The sequence below is a fragment of the Microcaecilia unicolor genome, chromosome 11 (assembly GCF_901765095.1).
Source record: "Microcaecilia unicolor chromosome 11, aMicUni1.1, whole genome shotgun sequence".
Taxonomy (NCBI): Eukaryota; Metazoa; Chordata; class Amphibia; order Gymnophiona; family Siphonopidae; genus Microcaecilia; species Microcaecilia unicolor.
The window spans coordinates 88,584,904-88,600,254 of NC_044041.1; the positions used below are offsets into that span (position 1 = coordinate 88,584,904).

The 15,351-nt window shown below is 41.0% G+C and overlaps 1 protein-coding gene across 2 annotated transcripts in view; it reads right to left on the reverse strand.

Annotated features, from left to right (window-relative positions):
- CRTC1 (CREB regulated transcription coactivator 1) overlaps positions 1 to 15,351 on the reverse strand; it is a 253,322-nt gene that overhangs the window by 101,501 nt on the left and 136,470 nt on the right. The gene's annotated exons all lie outside the window — the stretch shown is intronic.

The window sequence follows — 15,351 nt, forward strand, 5'->3', positions numbered from 1 at the left end:
CTTGCTAGCGCCCGTTTCATTTGTGTCAGAACGGGCCTTTTTAACTAGTAGTAGATAAGAAGATAACGTTGTTTTGAGCTACGATACTTGCATCATTTTTGAATCTTGTTTTCATAGTCACTGCACAAAATTTTTAATAGATATATTTAGTTTCCAGGGATTTGAGTTACAAAATTTAAGTAATTGTTACCCTGGGTTTATATTTGGGTTGGATAATTTGTTTTCTCTATTCATATCTAACTGCATTGTGATGACATTCCTTTGGATACAGAATATTAATGTAGAAGTGGTTATTTTGTTTGGTGAAGCTGAATTCTACAGATTCCTTGTATTAGTGGATTATTAGATGATTGTTGAATCCCATTTTACAATGAATATTCATGATATCAATTTGCATACACTGCTTCCTTGGTATGCAAATCTATCTCGTGCATAAAATTGGCAGATAAACATAACTGATCCCTCCTTTTCCAACGCCACATTCCTCCTCCACCCAGTGGAGTAGGAAGTACAACAGCAGCAAAAAAAGAGAAACCTCCTGATAACATGGAAACGCATCCACAGGCTTAAACGTGAGTTCTTATCGAGTAAGCTTTGTCATTGTCTATGCTTGACTGGAATCTCCAAGAATGGTAGCGGTCCCACTGATGGTGAAATCGGATTAGCTAGCCAATTCTAAAGGCCGTCAGTTTGGTCATCTGATATATGAAATCCATCTTGAGGACTACTGCCACAGGAAGCAGCACAGGCTGTTTCCAAGTTGCAGCCAAAGCAATTTACCAGCAACAAAGAAGCTGATATCCAATTTATGCAGCAAGCAGTGCTCTGCATTGACTTCATATTCCACAGGTCACCTGCTGGATAAAATGGAGAATCTAACATACATAACATAGTAACATAGTACGTGACAGCAGATAAAGACCCGAATGGTCCATCCAGTCTGCCCAACAGTCACATTTATTATATCTTTCCAAAAGTACTTTGGGGTACATCAACCAGATATGATACATATCGCCCCTCTCCTTACAGCCTCTCCAGCAGAGACTGGTGTCATGAACAAACATTTTAACTAGTCTATGGGGTATATAATACCAGCAGTATAATATTTTGTATTCATTTTCCACCAGGAGCTGGCCACAGAGACTCTCAAATGGTGAAGCAAATCTCTCTCCCATCTTTCCAGCTCATAGGTAATCCCCAAATCTTGCTCCCACTTTTGGATATAATGCAATAGAGAAATGGTATAACAGAACACTACAGAGATGCAAAACAAAGCCCCTGGCACTGCCCCCCTCCCAATTGCCCGTTCAAACATTGTCTCATCTAGACTCAGCTTTCCTCATACTTACGGTATATATAATCCCTCAGCCTCCAATAATGAAATTGGTGATGTTAAGGTAGTCTATACTCCTCCTGCAAATCTGAAAAGGAGAGTAGTACTCCCCTCTCCCATATCTGTCCCAATGTACAGAGTCCCTGGTGCTCCCATACTCCTGTAGCTTGGATCCTCACCTTCCCTGGAGAAACCCAGAGCTGTGTGAACAGCTATCTGTTGAAACATCGACGTTCCAGGAAAAACTTTATCTCAAATAGTACTCCACATCTGGAGAGCGAATCTCACACCAAGAGGGGTCTTTCTGATAAAAGTCAATAATTCCTGATTAGGAACCAAAGAAAGGACAATAAGGGTATGGGATTCAATCAGCTCTGCTCCACCCTAAGCCAAGGTTTCCTAGCGGTAGCTGTCCACCCTGCCAACACTCTAAGTTGGGCAGCCTGAAAGTACAGATGGAAATTCGGGACCCTCATACCTCCCCTCAATTCTGGTTGATACAGTGTAGCTGCTTGTACCCTCATCAGTCATTTTTTCCAAATATATGTAGAGATTTTTCTTTTCAATTTTACAAAAAGCTGGTAAGGAATGGGCAGGAGAAGTGCCAGAAATAAATACAGTAGCTTGGGCAATATCATCATAATCACAACCTGTACCCTTCCTAGCCATGAGGTTTTGAGGCTGTCTCATCTATTAAGCTCAGCAAATAACTCATGTATCTTAGCAGGGAAATTAGCCCCATATAACCATAGGTGTGATATTTATTCCCAAATGATGAATATATTGGGTAGCTCATTGGAAAGGAATTGATTCTGCAAAGTGGCCACCAGCGCTAGTTTTAGACCCAGAATTTCAGATTTACTCATACTGACCCTGAAGGCAGATACTTCACTATAATACTGCAATCTCTCTATATAAAAGGCAACACCAACGTTCTATGAAGCCTCCAGCCGGAAGTGTGAAGGGGGCGAGATATCCGGTTTCCCTATGAGTGTCTGCCCCGCCCTCTCTGTAACACAGTCAGTGAAGGAAAACAGCAGAGCACGAAATCAAATCGCTGGCTCTGTAACAGTGAAGGACTCAGAGGGGGGAGGGGAGAGAGGCCAGAGGGCAGGGACACACACACTCCCATATGCACACAGAAAAAACATTGCTAGCCCCCGTTTCATTTGCATCAGAAATGGGGCTTTTTTTACTAGTTCTTCTATAATCCACATGAGAGATGTTAGAGGTGCTGTCAAGGTGAGAAGAATATTATCTGCTAAGAGCACTGCCTTGTGCTCCCCCCACCCCCAACAATCCATACAACCAAAATGTCTCCTTGAGCCCAGATAATTTGTGCCAACGATTCTACCATGACGGCAAAGAGTAGCAGTGAAAGCATACAATCTGTCTTGTGTAACTGTGTAGTGAGATAATACCTGTTTGTGCATTATTAATGGTAAGACAGGCTGAAGGTTTAACATACAGCAAAAGTATCTATGATAAATAGCTCTCCATGAACCCCATTCTGTCCAATACTGAAAACAAATGGCCAGTACACCCAATCAACCGCTTTTTCAGTGTACGAAGAAAGTAATAACATAGGTTTATTATTAGTATTATTAACACTATGGATCAGGTGCAGAGTTCAACAAATATTATTGAAAGTTTGTTGCCCAATCTTCATGGACAAGAAAAGGTATCACCCTTGAAGGCATCTGGCCACAATTTTTGTAAAGATTTTGTAATCCGATCCTAAAAGAGAGATCGGTCAATATGAACTAAAGAATTGAGGATTCTTTTCCAGTTTCAGGAAAACTGTGATCACCACCAAGCACCATGAATATGGCAACTCCAATTGCTTCTCTACATCATTAAAACCCAAAGAAATAGGACACCAGAATTTTACAATGTATAAAATGTATTAGAGAAGCCATCAGGACCCGGCATCTTACCATTCAGAAAATTTTTGGATAGCCCACTGTACCTCTTCTAGACAAAGCCACCAACTGAGGTGAAGAGAGTGTGGGCAAATTAGCCCTATCTAGATATCTCTGCATCTCCTCCTCAGTGGGGGTAACATCTGGTTGGTAGAGGTCTGTATAGTATCACCTAAAGCTTTCATGAATAGCCGCGGTTGTGCAATGGCTTTCCCCTGCATCATCAAATATAGCGAGGAAATGGTTGTGAGTCATATGGGGATTTTTGTTTTTTAGGGGGGGGAGGGGGTAATTTAGAAAGTCAATAGATGGGAGGCTAGGTTACAAAACTCAAAATGAGCCTGCCTCTCCCATTGGAAGTCTCTGCGATATCTGCCAACTGAAGTTCACTGAGCTCTAGGCATGAATGATGTAGTTGCTCATCCTGAGGTGCTGTGAACACCTTTTAGCCTGTTGTTCCAACCTATCTAGTACTTGACACAAATGCTTTTCTTTATCCAAACATCCACGACGGAGGTGTGTTTATAAAGCTATAATTTTTCCTCTCATAAGAGCCTTAAGGCCTTCCTAGACAGTCCTCAAATGCACCTCCCCTGCATCATTAAACTGAATGTATTCTAGCAGATCTTTTTTCTAACTGAGTGAAATTACTTCGGTCTACAAGATGGCATCATCCAAGTGTCAAGAGCACCTGGCCAGTGGGGCTAGGGCTGTAATGAAGATATGAACCACTGGGGCATGGTCTGACCATGTACGAGTATGGATTTGATGAGTTCTAGAATGGGACAATATGCCTGCAACCCCTAGTCTATGTGAGAGTGCGATCTATGTACCGGTCAGTAATAAGTATAGTCCCGTACCCCGGGGTGCATACGCCTCCAAAGATCTAACAAGTTGCATTGGGCTAAAAAACTATGTTGTTTATCCTGAACCCTCTGAGCATACGTCACATCTGTTGCTGTGTTATCTATTCTTGGGTTGATCGTTAAGTTAAAGTCCCCTCCCCCTAAGAGTTGGCCTACCACATGGCAGGACAGAAGTGCAGTAAGGCTCTCCAGAAAGCCTCCTTGCTCTTCATTTGGGGCATACACGTTTAAAGATCCAACCCCAATGCCACACAACCAGGAACAGATAATGCCTCTCTGTCTCAAACCATCCTTTTAATCTGCCAAAGGTGCTTCACAGACAAAGCCATCATCACTCCCTTATTACAGTGGCTCAAGGCAAAGTAAAAGTTGAGGTAATTTTTATGTTTACAGTACTTCTCATGGACTTGCAGCCAGATCTGCCTTTAGGCGTACAACTTTTAAAATAATATCCATTTCATGGGCAAATTAATAATCAGGATCAAAAAAGGGAGGTCGGTCTTAAGTCATTTCTAGAAGTCCATGCACACCAGGAGCTTGGTAAGCCATCTTGAGGTTTTTGATGATAAAACAAAACCGAAAACCAAGCCTGCCTACCAACAACCCTTAGCAAATTCCCCCTACTCCTTCAACTATCCCAAACCCCCTTCTAAACCACCCAAAACTGACAATTGTGAACCCAGGGCACCACAGTGAGAAAGTGACCGCCCCTTAAGAAAAAACTTACATATTTCATAACAATCGTATACAGTAGAGCAGTGTTCCAACTCCACTAGTAAGTCCATCTACTGAGTAAAATATGAGACCAGGCACAACATGTGCAAAATTATTAATGCCTTCAAGGGCCGCTCCAGAGGAATAGAAGCCTCCAGACATCAGTTAACCTGCTGGTGCATTTCTTCCATGCATAGAAAGAATTTGCTGGGGGCGCTGTAGATATGTAGAGATGGCGCTGTACTGAGACGTTACCCCAGACGCGCTCAGAGACTTTCTTTCACAGAACCGAGAGAGGAGTCCGAATTTCCCTGTCATGGGGAAGCAGAGAGGAAAGGTGAGGGAGGCTCCTGTTACCCCTACCGAACCCCCCTCTCGAGGCAGATGACGCTTGAAAGTTTCGGAGTAACCCTGGGACCCTGGGCGACATCTTCTCCAGCTATTGGGCCAGCTTCTATCAACTCGGTCAGCAGTGTAGACGGGGCTTCTCTTAGCCCCGACGTCCATGCGGCACCTCCCCAATCAGGAAGAGAGTGAGCGGTTTGTGACTTGGAGAGCCCTACGCCTGAAATGGAGAGGACCCCCGAGGAAGGGAGCCCAACCGAACGCAGTGGTAACGAGGGAGACCTGGTAGGACAGAGATTTAACAAAAATTTTTCCTCAGTTATGAGAGATGGTTTAAAACAGATCTCCAACGCCCCTCTTCCTGAGCTGAATGTAGGAGTTGTAAAACCTGCCCTAGTCACTATGGATTCACTATGGGGCTTAACTTTCTCGATGCATTCTTCGCTACATTCATTATTGTTAAAAAATGCTGGAGAAATTAAAATTCTATCAGAAGCCTTATTGACCCAAGAGCAAATTAATGCCCGACAGCTGTCTGAAACAAAATTGCTTGAGGATAAAATTCAGAAGTTGGAGAATTTGAATAAAGCCACAATTAAGGACAGTAATTTTGTTAAACGGAAAATGGAATATCTTGAGAATCAGCAAATAAGACTTAATTTGCGGCTTATCAACTTCCCCAGATCTCCAATTATTTCTGCGATTGACATGGTTAAAAAATATTTGATGGAAGTCCTAGGGATGCCAGGTGAGTCTCTACCACCCATAACAAGGGTAATTTATCTCCAGAATTTAATATCACCTAAACCTGGAAGTAACCACAGTGTTATGGATGGAGGAATGAACCTGACGTCTTTTTTAGAGTCTTCTTTAGAAGTGGTCACCCAAAGGACAACAGCAGTGGTAACATCTGCACTTGAGATAGATAAGGAAATGGTACTAAAGTTATTCTTTAAGCACTTAGACTCGATGTTTTTTGGATCTAAAGTTAGAATTTTTCCGGATCCTTTTTGGCACTCTGTCAAAGAACTTTAAATCTTGGGGCAACGTTTACCCTTAAATTTCCTTGTATTTGTCATTTTATTTATCAACAGAATAACTGCCAATTTTTCGATCCAAAACAACTCGAGGACTTTTTGAGTTCTAAAGAAGCTGAGAATGTAAACGTGAAAGTTTAGGAACTCATATGGACACTGTATGATAGATTGAGAATGTATCCGGAGTATGTAATAGTCTGAATATTAATTACTGTATATGATAATTAGTATCTTGGTTTCATTTAAGTATTTCCAATATGGAGGTCGATAATGAATAATTTTATTTCCTTTGAGAGAAGTAGTTGCCTCAAGAAAATAATGATTTTGTTTTGAGTATTTCTTATTTCTATATGCTTCTTTGATAAGATGTATAATTTGAAAGTAAATAAATATTACAAAAAAAAGAATTTGCCAATTTTGAAGCCACCCTTCAGGTCTTTGATGTTGGTACAGGATTCTGTAAGACAGTATTGGACTGCTGTCATCTCAAGCGACCCTTGCCGTGGATAATCCACTGACATTTAGGTTGCGTGGGAGAAGTAGAAGCTGGTCTAGAAGGCTGCTGTACTGGCAGCATCACAGGTTCTTCCAGGAAGAGTTCTCTTACCTCTGATAGACTGCGAACTTGATGCAGCAGTACCATCTTTATAAAAAAGGAGGGCAAGGGGATGGTGCAACATATCATATTAGCCCTGGGTGTGCTATTGTTGTGTCACAGGTTTCTGTTCTGATCTCCGTTTAAAAGTAGCTGCCACCAGGTCTCGCTATACCTCTATTGAATAAGAATCCCACCCACTGAAAATTGCCCATTGCTTTGGCCACATAAAGTATTTTCTCCTTCAATTTAAAATCAGTAAAACAGGTCACCAAATCCTTGGGCAGATTAGATCTGGGATTACCAAGAATTTGATATGCACTCTCGAGACGAACTGCTGAAGGCTCTATAGGCTCTCAGATCTCTGCGAGTAAAGTGCTGACAATGTTTTTCACTACCTCCTCGCTATCCACATACGTAGGTGTCTCAGGCAACCTACGGTAACAGATATCATGGCACCGGCTTAAGTTCTTTAAATTTGTTCCACATCTGTTGAGCTTCCACTGGAGTATTTTGGTATAGCTGAGTCAAGGTGTCCATCGTGTGCATGTTCATCCAGTCTAGATTCGGTTTCTTCTACTTGATGGCCTAAATTTATTGATCTCGGCCCTGGAGTTTGGCCCCCAAAGTAGCAAGGCCTGTCCACAGTGCTTTAAGATCTGATTTAATTTCCTGCAGATAATCCTGGATCTCTCTGAGTAGCTCTAAATCAAGCTCAGCACCATGTGTTCCTGACCCAAAGAGTTCAGGAGAAAGCAGTGCCGGTTGCATTTACCGGAAGACACTGCCATCTCGAGGCTATCCACGCAATCTGGTGTCAAAGGCCCAATGTAAGCAAATTCCTCTAGATTGACTGCAGATGGCTTCACACTCATCTCCAGCCACTTCAATGTGAGTACCAAAATCCAATTATCAGATGATGTGAGCCGATGAGGTTGGATTGCCATAAGTATATACATAAGTATTGCCATATGGGAAAGACCAAAGGTCCATCAAGCCCAGCATCCTGTTTCCAACAGTGGCCAATCCAGGTCACACATACCTGGCAAGATCCCCAAAAAAGTACAAAATATTTTATACTGCTTATCCCAGAAATAGTGCATTTTCCCCAAGTCCATTTAATAATGGTCTATGGACTTTTCCTTTAGGAAGCCGTCCAAACCTTTTTTAAACTCCACTAAGCTAACCACCTTTACCACATTCTCAGGCAACGAATTCCAGACTTTAATTACACGTTGAGTGAAGAAACATTTTCTCCAATTCGTTTTAAATTTACTACATTGTAGCTTCATCGCATGCCCCCTAGTCCTAATATTTTTGGAAAGCGTAAACAAACGCTTCACATCTACCCGTTCAACTCCACTCATTATTTTATAGACCTCTATCATTTCTCCCCTCAGCCGCCTTTTCTCCAAGCTGAGGAGCCCTAACTGCCTTTCCTCACAGGGAAGTTGTCCCATCCCCTTTATCAATTTCGTTGCCCTTCTCCGCACCCTTTCTAATTCCACATCATCTTTTTTGAGATGCGGCGACCAGAATTGAACACAATAATCGAGGTGCAGTCGCACCATGGAGCAATACAAACACATTATAACATCCTCATTTTGTTTTCCATTTCTTTCCTAATAATACCTAACATTCTATTTGCTTTCTTAGCCACAGCAGCACACTGAGCAGAAGGTTTCAACGTATCATCATCGACGACACCTAGATCCCTTTCTTGGTCCGTGACTCCTAACATGGAACCTTGCATGACGTAGCTATAATTCGGGTTCCTCTTCCTACATGCATCACTTTGCATTTGCTCACATTAAATGTCATCTGCCATTTAGACGCCCAGTCTCCAGTCTCGTAAGGTCCTCTTGTAATTTTTCACAATCCTCCCGCTATTTAACGACTTTGAATAACTTTGTGTCATCAGCAAATTTTATTACCTCACTAGTTACTCCCATCTCTAGGTCATTTATAAATATGTTAAAAAGCAGCAGTCCCAGCACAGACCCATGGGGTACCCCACTAACTACCCTTCTCCATTGAGAATACTGACAATTTAACCCTACTCTCTGTTTTCTATCTTTTAACCAGTTTTTAATCCACAATAGAACACTACCTCCTATCCCATGACTCTCCAATTTCCTCTGGAGTCTTTCATGAGGTACTTTGTCACACGGTTTCTGAAAATCCAGATACACAATATCACCAGCTCACCTTTATCCATGTTTGTTCACCCCTTCAAAGAAATGTAGTAGATTGGTGAGGCAAGATTTCCCTTCACTAAATCCATGTTGACTGTCTCATTAATCCATGCTTTTGAATATGCTCTGTAATTTTGTTCTTAATAATAGTCTCTACCATTTTGCCTGGCACCGACGTCAGACTCACCAGTCTATAATTTCCCGGATCTCCTCTGGAACCTTTTTTTAAAAATTGGCGTTACATTGGCCACCCTCCAATCTCCAGTACCATGCTCGATTTTAAGGATAAATTACATATTTCTCACATTAGCTCCGCAAGCTCATTTTTCAGTTCTATCAGTACTCTGGTATGAATACCATCCGGTCCAGGAGATTTGCTACTCTTCAGTTTGTAGAACTGCCCCATACATCCTTCAGGTTTACAGAGAATTCATTAAGTTTCTCCAACTCATCAGCTTCGAATACCATTTCTGGCACCGGTATCCCACCCAAATCTTCCTCGGTGAAGACGGAAGCAAAGAATTCATTTAATCTCTCCGCTACGGCTTTGTCTTCCCTGATTGCCCCTTTACTCTTCAGTCATGTAGCGGTCCAACCGATTCTTTTGCCGGCTTTCTGCTTTTAGTTTCAACGTTTTTATTGATGACAATACCAGATAAACATATTTAACAGTATGGATATAATAATTCAAGTATGAGAAAAACTTCAATAAGAACTAAATGATACATTATGTCACCAAACTTTTAACTTTTTATATCCCCACCTCACCCCTCTAATTCTGTTTTCCCCACATTTGTGTTATTAATGCCACTGTATAAAAGAACCTTTCACTTTTAGTGCGCATACTCCAGTGAGTTAAACAAACACAAATGCACTTAATCTGGACATGCTTCATACCATCCATAGTGCAGCTTACACTCCCCCCCCCCCCCCACCCCAACGCTCAAATCCTACTCGCTGCTCTTCAGTAGCCCCCCTGCCCTCTCAGCTACCCATCCCAACCTCCCTTCTTCAGATAGGCTGTGTCTCCCTACCCTTCAGCCAGCTTTCTGCTTTTAATATACCTAAAAAAAAAATTTACTATGTGTTTTGGGCCTCCAATGTAATCTTTTTTTCAAAGTCCCTCTTAGCCTTCCTTATCAGCGCTTTGCATTTGACTGACATTCCTTATGCTGTTTCTTATTTTCAGTCGGTTACCTTTTTCCATTTCTGAAGGAATTTAGTTTAGCTCTAATAGCTTCCTTCAACCTCACATTTTAACCACGCCGGCTGTCGTTTGGTCTTCCGTCCTCTGTTTTTTAATATGCTGAATATATTTGGCCTGGGCTTCCAGGATGGTGTTTTTGAACAGCATCCAAGCCTGATGTAAATTTTAACCCTCGCAGCCGCTCCTCTTTGTTTTTCACAGTTCTTCTCATTTTATTACAGTCTCCTTTTTTAAAGTTAAACGCTAACGTATTTGCGTCTCTAATTTCCTTTAACATTCTGCATCCGTCTGTTCATCCTGGCCAGGCGAACGTAGTACACTCCTATCACTATCCTTTTCCCCTCTATGCATGGAATTTCAATCCACACTACGTCCAATTAGTGTTTGTTTCCTGCAGAATTTTCAATCTATTGATTGAAGGATCTTGTTAATATACAATGCTACCCCCTCCACAATTCGATCCACCCTATCACTACATATATATTTGTACCCCGCTATGACAGTGTCCCACTGGTTATCCTCCTTCTACCAGGTCTCCGAGATGCCTATCATATCTAATTTTTCATTTAGTGCAATATATTCTAACTTTCTCATCTTATTTCTTAGGCTCCTGGCATTCGCATATAGACATTTCAAACTGTTTGTTGTTCCTATTTACATCATGCTTTGTACTTGACAGTATTAATTTGCAATCTTTTGTCTAATTTTTATTTAAGGACACCTGATCTACTACGGTCTCTTTGCAACCTCACTATCAGGATACTCCATCTTCCCTGTTTTGGTGATATCTTTGAAAGATACCTTATCCCGACCATGCGCTTTTGAGCGACTGTCGGCCTTACCCCCCCCCCCCCCCCCCCCCCCCCCCCCCCCCCCCCCCCCCCCCCCCCCCCATTTCTAGTTTAAAAGCTGCTCTATCTCCTTTTTAAATGCCGATGCCAGCAGCCTGGTCCCACCCTGGTTAAGGCGGAGCCCATCCTTTCGGAATGGCTGCTCCTTCCCCAGAACGAATAGCCTTCAAAAATTTGCACTCTGGTCCACAAAATAATCCATGGTCTGGCCCCAACCTACATGACCAAACTTATCTACTTACTAACTAGAAACATCATCGAATCATCAAGAACGTTTCTAAACCTGCATTACCCAAACTGTAAAGGACTAAATACAAATCAACATATGCATCCAGCTTTTCCTACATTTGCACCCAGCTCTGGAACACATTACCTAGAAACATTAAAACTGTGAACACCCATCCAAAATTCCTAAAAGACCTCAAGACTCACCTCTTCCGGAAAGCCTACCCAGCAGACCCAAACTAATTCATGAACAATGCATCACATCTATCGAACTAAGAAATGAATAATACCCCTTCCACATAAACCTATTACTTCAAACTGTACGAATTTTACCACTCCAGTTATAATTAAGTGTACTTCTACCCTTACCCTACTCTCTATTGCTCACTAGAAGCTGTAGTCCTATCCCCGGAGACTTATCAGCTTCATTGTGATTACTTCTCTCTATATGCTACTAAATATTCGTCCCAGAGTTGTATTCCCTTTTCCGGAATCTTATCAGCTTCCTTGCACCTACTATTACTCTATTTTCCATTCTGTATATATTCCCGGAGTTGGTACTCTCCTCTCTGGAACCTGTAAGCCACATTGAGCCTACTGCTATGCGGGAAAATGTGGGATACAAATGTAATAATAAATAAATGTTGCCCAGTTCCTAACAAATCTAAAACCCTCTTCCCTGCACCATCGTCTCATCCACCCATTGAGACTCCGGAGCTCTGCCTGTCTCTTGGGCCCTGCGCGTGGAACAGGTAGCATTTCAGAAAATGCTACCCTAGAGGATCTGGATTTGAGCTTTCTACCTAAAAGCCTAAATTTGGCTTCCAGAACCTCTCTCCCACATTTTCCTATGTCATTGGTACCCACATGTACCAAGACAGCTGGCTTATCCCCAGCACTATCTAAAATCCTATCTAGGTGATGTCATGTTATAGCTAAAGACAGTTGGGGGTAACTCAGAGATTTCAGTTCAAGCACCTATGCCACTCAGTGACATCACTTCCTCTCTGAGCTTTTCTAATATAAAACTGCCAATGCGCCATTTTTTCAAGGTCTCACTGACTTCTCCTGTGTGTCATCAGTTTTCAAGACTAAGACCTACTACTAGAACTTCGTGGTCCACACCGGAGTCTGAGAAAAAAATTAATAGGAAACCCCAGGTTTGGTGTTGAAGCAAAGATTTCAAAAGGGAAAACCCTAGTAGCAGCTGTGAAATAACCTTGGTTGTATGATTGAGCAACATGTGGATTTCTTACATAGAGATGTGAAGTCGAACTTCATTGCTACAAGACAAGTGATGATCTTATTATGAATTTTGTTATGAGCTTCATTTATGTGACTTTTATTAAGAAAAATATTAATAGTGTTTAAAGACATTTCACATGTATTCATATGTATTTGTAGAAATTATCTGGGGTTCCAAAAAAGTTAAAAACCTATCAGTATTATAATTTTGGTTCATCAAGTAATATTTAATACTTTTTAATTATTTGTCTAATAGTACTGGCATTCCTAGACAAATTGGTTCTAGCATCTCAAAGCTGTAATCTGCCTTGAACTGATAAGGCCTTGGCACAAAATAGGACTGTAATGTAATGTAATATTCAATAGCACTGTATTGTTTATAAAACATTTTACCACATGGTAGCATAATTTATAGTTTTGTGTTGGTGCATTAGAAAGCCCTATGAATGAGATGAAAAAGTAACCTCATCCGTATAGGTCTGTCTTTGAAGGGACTTAACTTGGATGACGAATACATCTGAGGGCTACATTTATGAAATTTCTTTATAAAGTGCTCATTATTAGAGATTTTGCCAAATATTTAGGCTTGGGAAGCATTTGCCTAAAACACTGGTCTCTTGCTATTCCAATTTGGGTACTGGTCCAGTGTCAGACGGTAGTATTTTTGGTTTAGGTCCTTATCTGCTGTCATTTACTACGTTACTATGTTTTATGCAATGTACAGAGCAGGGCAGTTTTATTAAAGTATTTCTGCCATTTTGCATTACAGAAAAGGGCAAGCAGATTCATCTCATATATATTTCCAACAGACTACAGTGAAAGCCTCTACATGGCCAGTTTGGAAGACCTCAGTTCAAAAGCAGAGACCTTGTCCCTAGAGGGCTTACAATCTTGAACCTGAGGTAACAGAGTTAAGTGACTTGCTCAAGTGGGATCTGAACTGGACTTCCCTGGTTCTTAGCCCACTAATCTAACCATTACATTATTCCTCCACTAATAAATGTTATAAATATTGTAACACTAATGAAAAAAAGTCTGAAAGTAAGAAACTGAGAACAAATTTTTTTCCTGTGCACAGTTCTATTGTTCAGTCTAAGTTGAGAAGCCTAATAAGACAAGGTCAAAATATATTACTACTGCAATTTGATATGTCAAGCGAGTTCGATCTAGTAGATCATGTAACACCGATGACCCTGCTCGATTATATGAGAGTCAGCAGTACAGTGGCCGCATGGTTCAACGGCTTCCTAAAGACCAGATACTGCATCGTAAGATGTCCAATAAGCTATCATCTTCCTGGATCTCTGATATCACCAACACAATTATGCCTTTGTATCGCTCCATGGTGCGTTTGCACCTTGAGTACTGCGTTCCATTCTGGTCACCTTATCTCAAAAAAGATATAGTGGAATTAGAAAAGGTTCAAAGAAGGGCAACCAAAATGATAAACGGGATGGAACTCTTCTCATATGAGGAAAGGCTAAAAAGGCTAAAGGATTAGGGGAGATATGATTGAGGTCTACAAACTCCTGAGTGGTGTTGAACAGTTGAAGTAAAATGATTTTTTACTCATTCCAAAAGTAGAAAGACTAGGGGACACTCGGTTACATGGAAATACTTTTAAAACAAATAGGAGGAAATATTTTTTCACTGAACAAATAGTTAAGCTCTGGTAACAGTACATCTGGGTTTAAAAAAGGTTTGGACAAGTTCCTGGAGGAAAAGTCTCATAGTCTGCTATTGAGACAAACATAGGAAGCAACTGCTTGCCCTGGGATTTTGTAGTATGGAATGTTGCTACAATCTGGGTTTCTGCCAGGTATTTGTGACCTGGTTTGCCCCAATCTATCCACCCTATCAGATTAACTGTTCACTCGTCCTCTAGATTGTTCACTTGTCTTTAGATTGTTCTCTTGTCTTTTAGATTGTAAGCTCTTTGAGCAGGGACTGTCCTTCTATGTTTGAATTGTACAGCGCTGCGTAACCCTAGTAGCGCTTTAGAAATGTTTGTTAGTAGTAGTAGTAGTAGTGTTTGGAAATCAGGATACTGGGCTAGATGGACCACTGGTCTGACCCAGTATGGCTATTCTTATGTTCTTATGTAATGATGGCTCCACTCAGAAAAAAGCTGGAGATAATGGGCTTTAACCCATTCATTTATGCAGATGATGTCACTATTTACATACCTTTCAAAAACGGTATCAGAGAAATAATGGACAAAATTAAAACAGGTCTGGACCTTATGAAAAACTGGGCAGAAACTTTCAAATTCAAATTAGAGACAAACCGACAAAACCAAATTCCTGGTACTGTCTAGCCCACACAACCCTACAGATCACCGAAACTTCACAATCAGCCACCAAACATACAAAATCGAAACAGTTAAAAATACTGGTAACTATTCTTGACAAACACCTAACATTATTAGATAATCAAATATCAGCAGTAACAACAAAATGCTTCAGAACACTATGGCAACTGAGAAGGATCAGAGGCTATTTTCCTCGACAATCATTCCAGACAACAGTACAATCAACAATACTATCACAATTAGTATGCATCCAATGTATGTATGCAACATACATTGGATGTAAGGAAAGTGCACTGAAATTGCTGCAAACTGTCCAAAACACAGCAGCAAGGCTAATATTCAGGAATTAAAATATGAACGAGCTACCCCACTACTCGAAACACTACACTAGCTGCCAAACAAGGCAAGATTGATCTTCAAAGTGTGCACCATCATCTGTAACATACTATTTGGTTTGACTCCAGAATACATGCTAAATATGATAGAACTATCACCAAGAAATGCA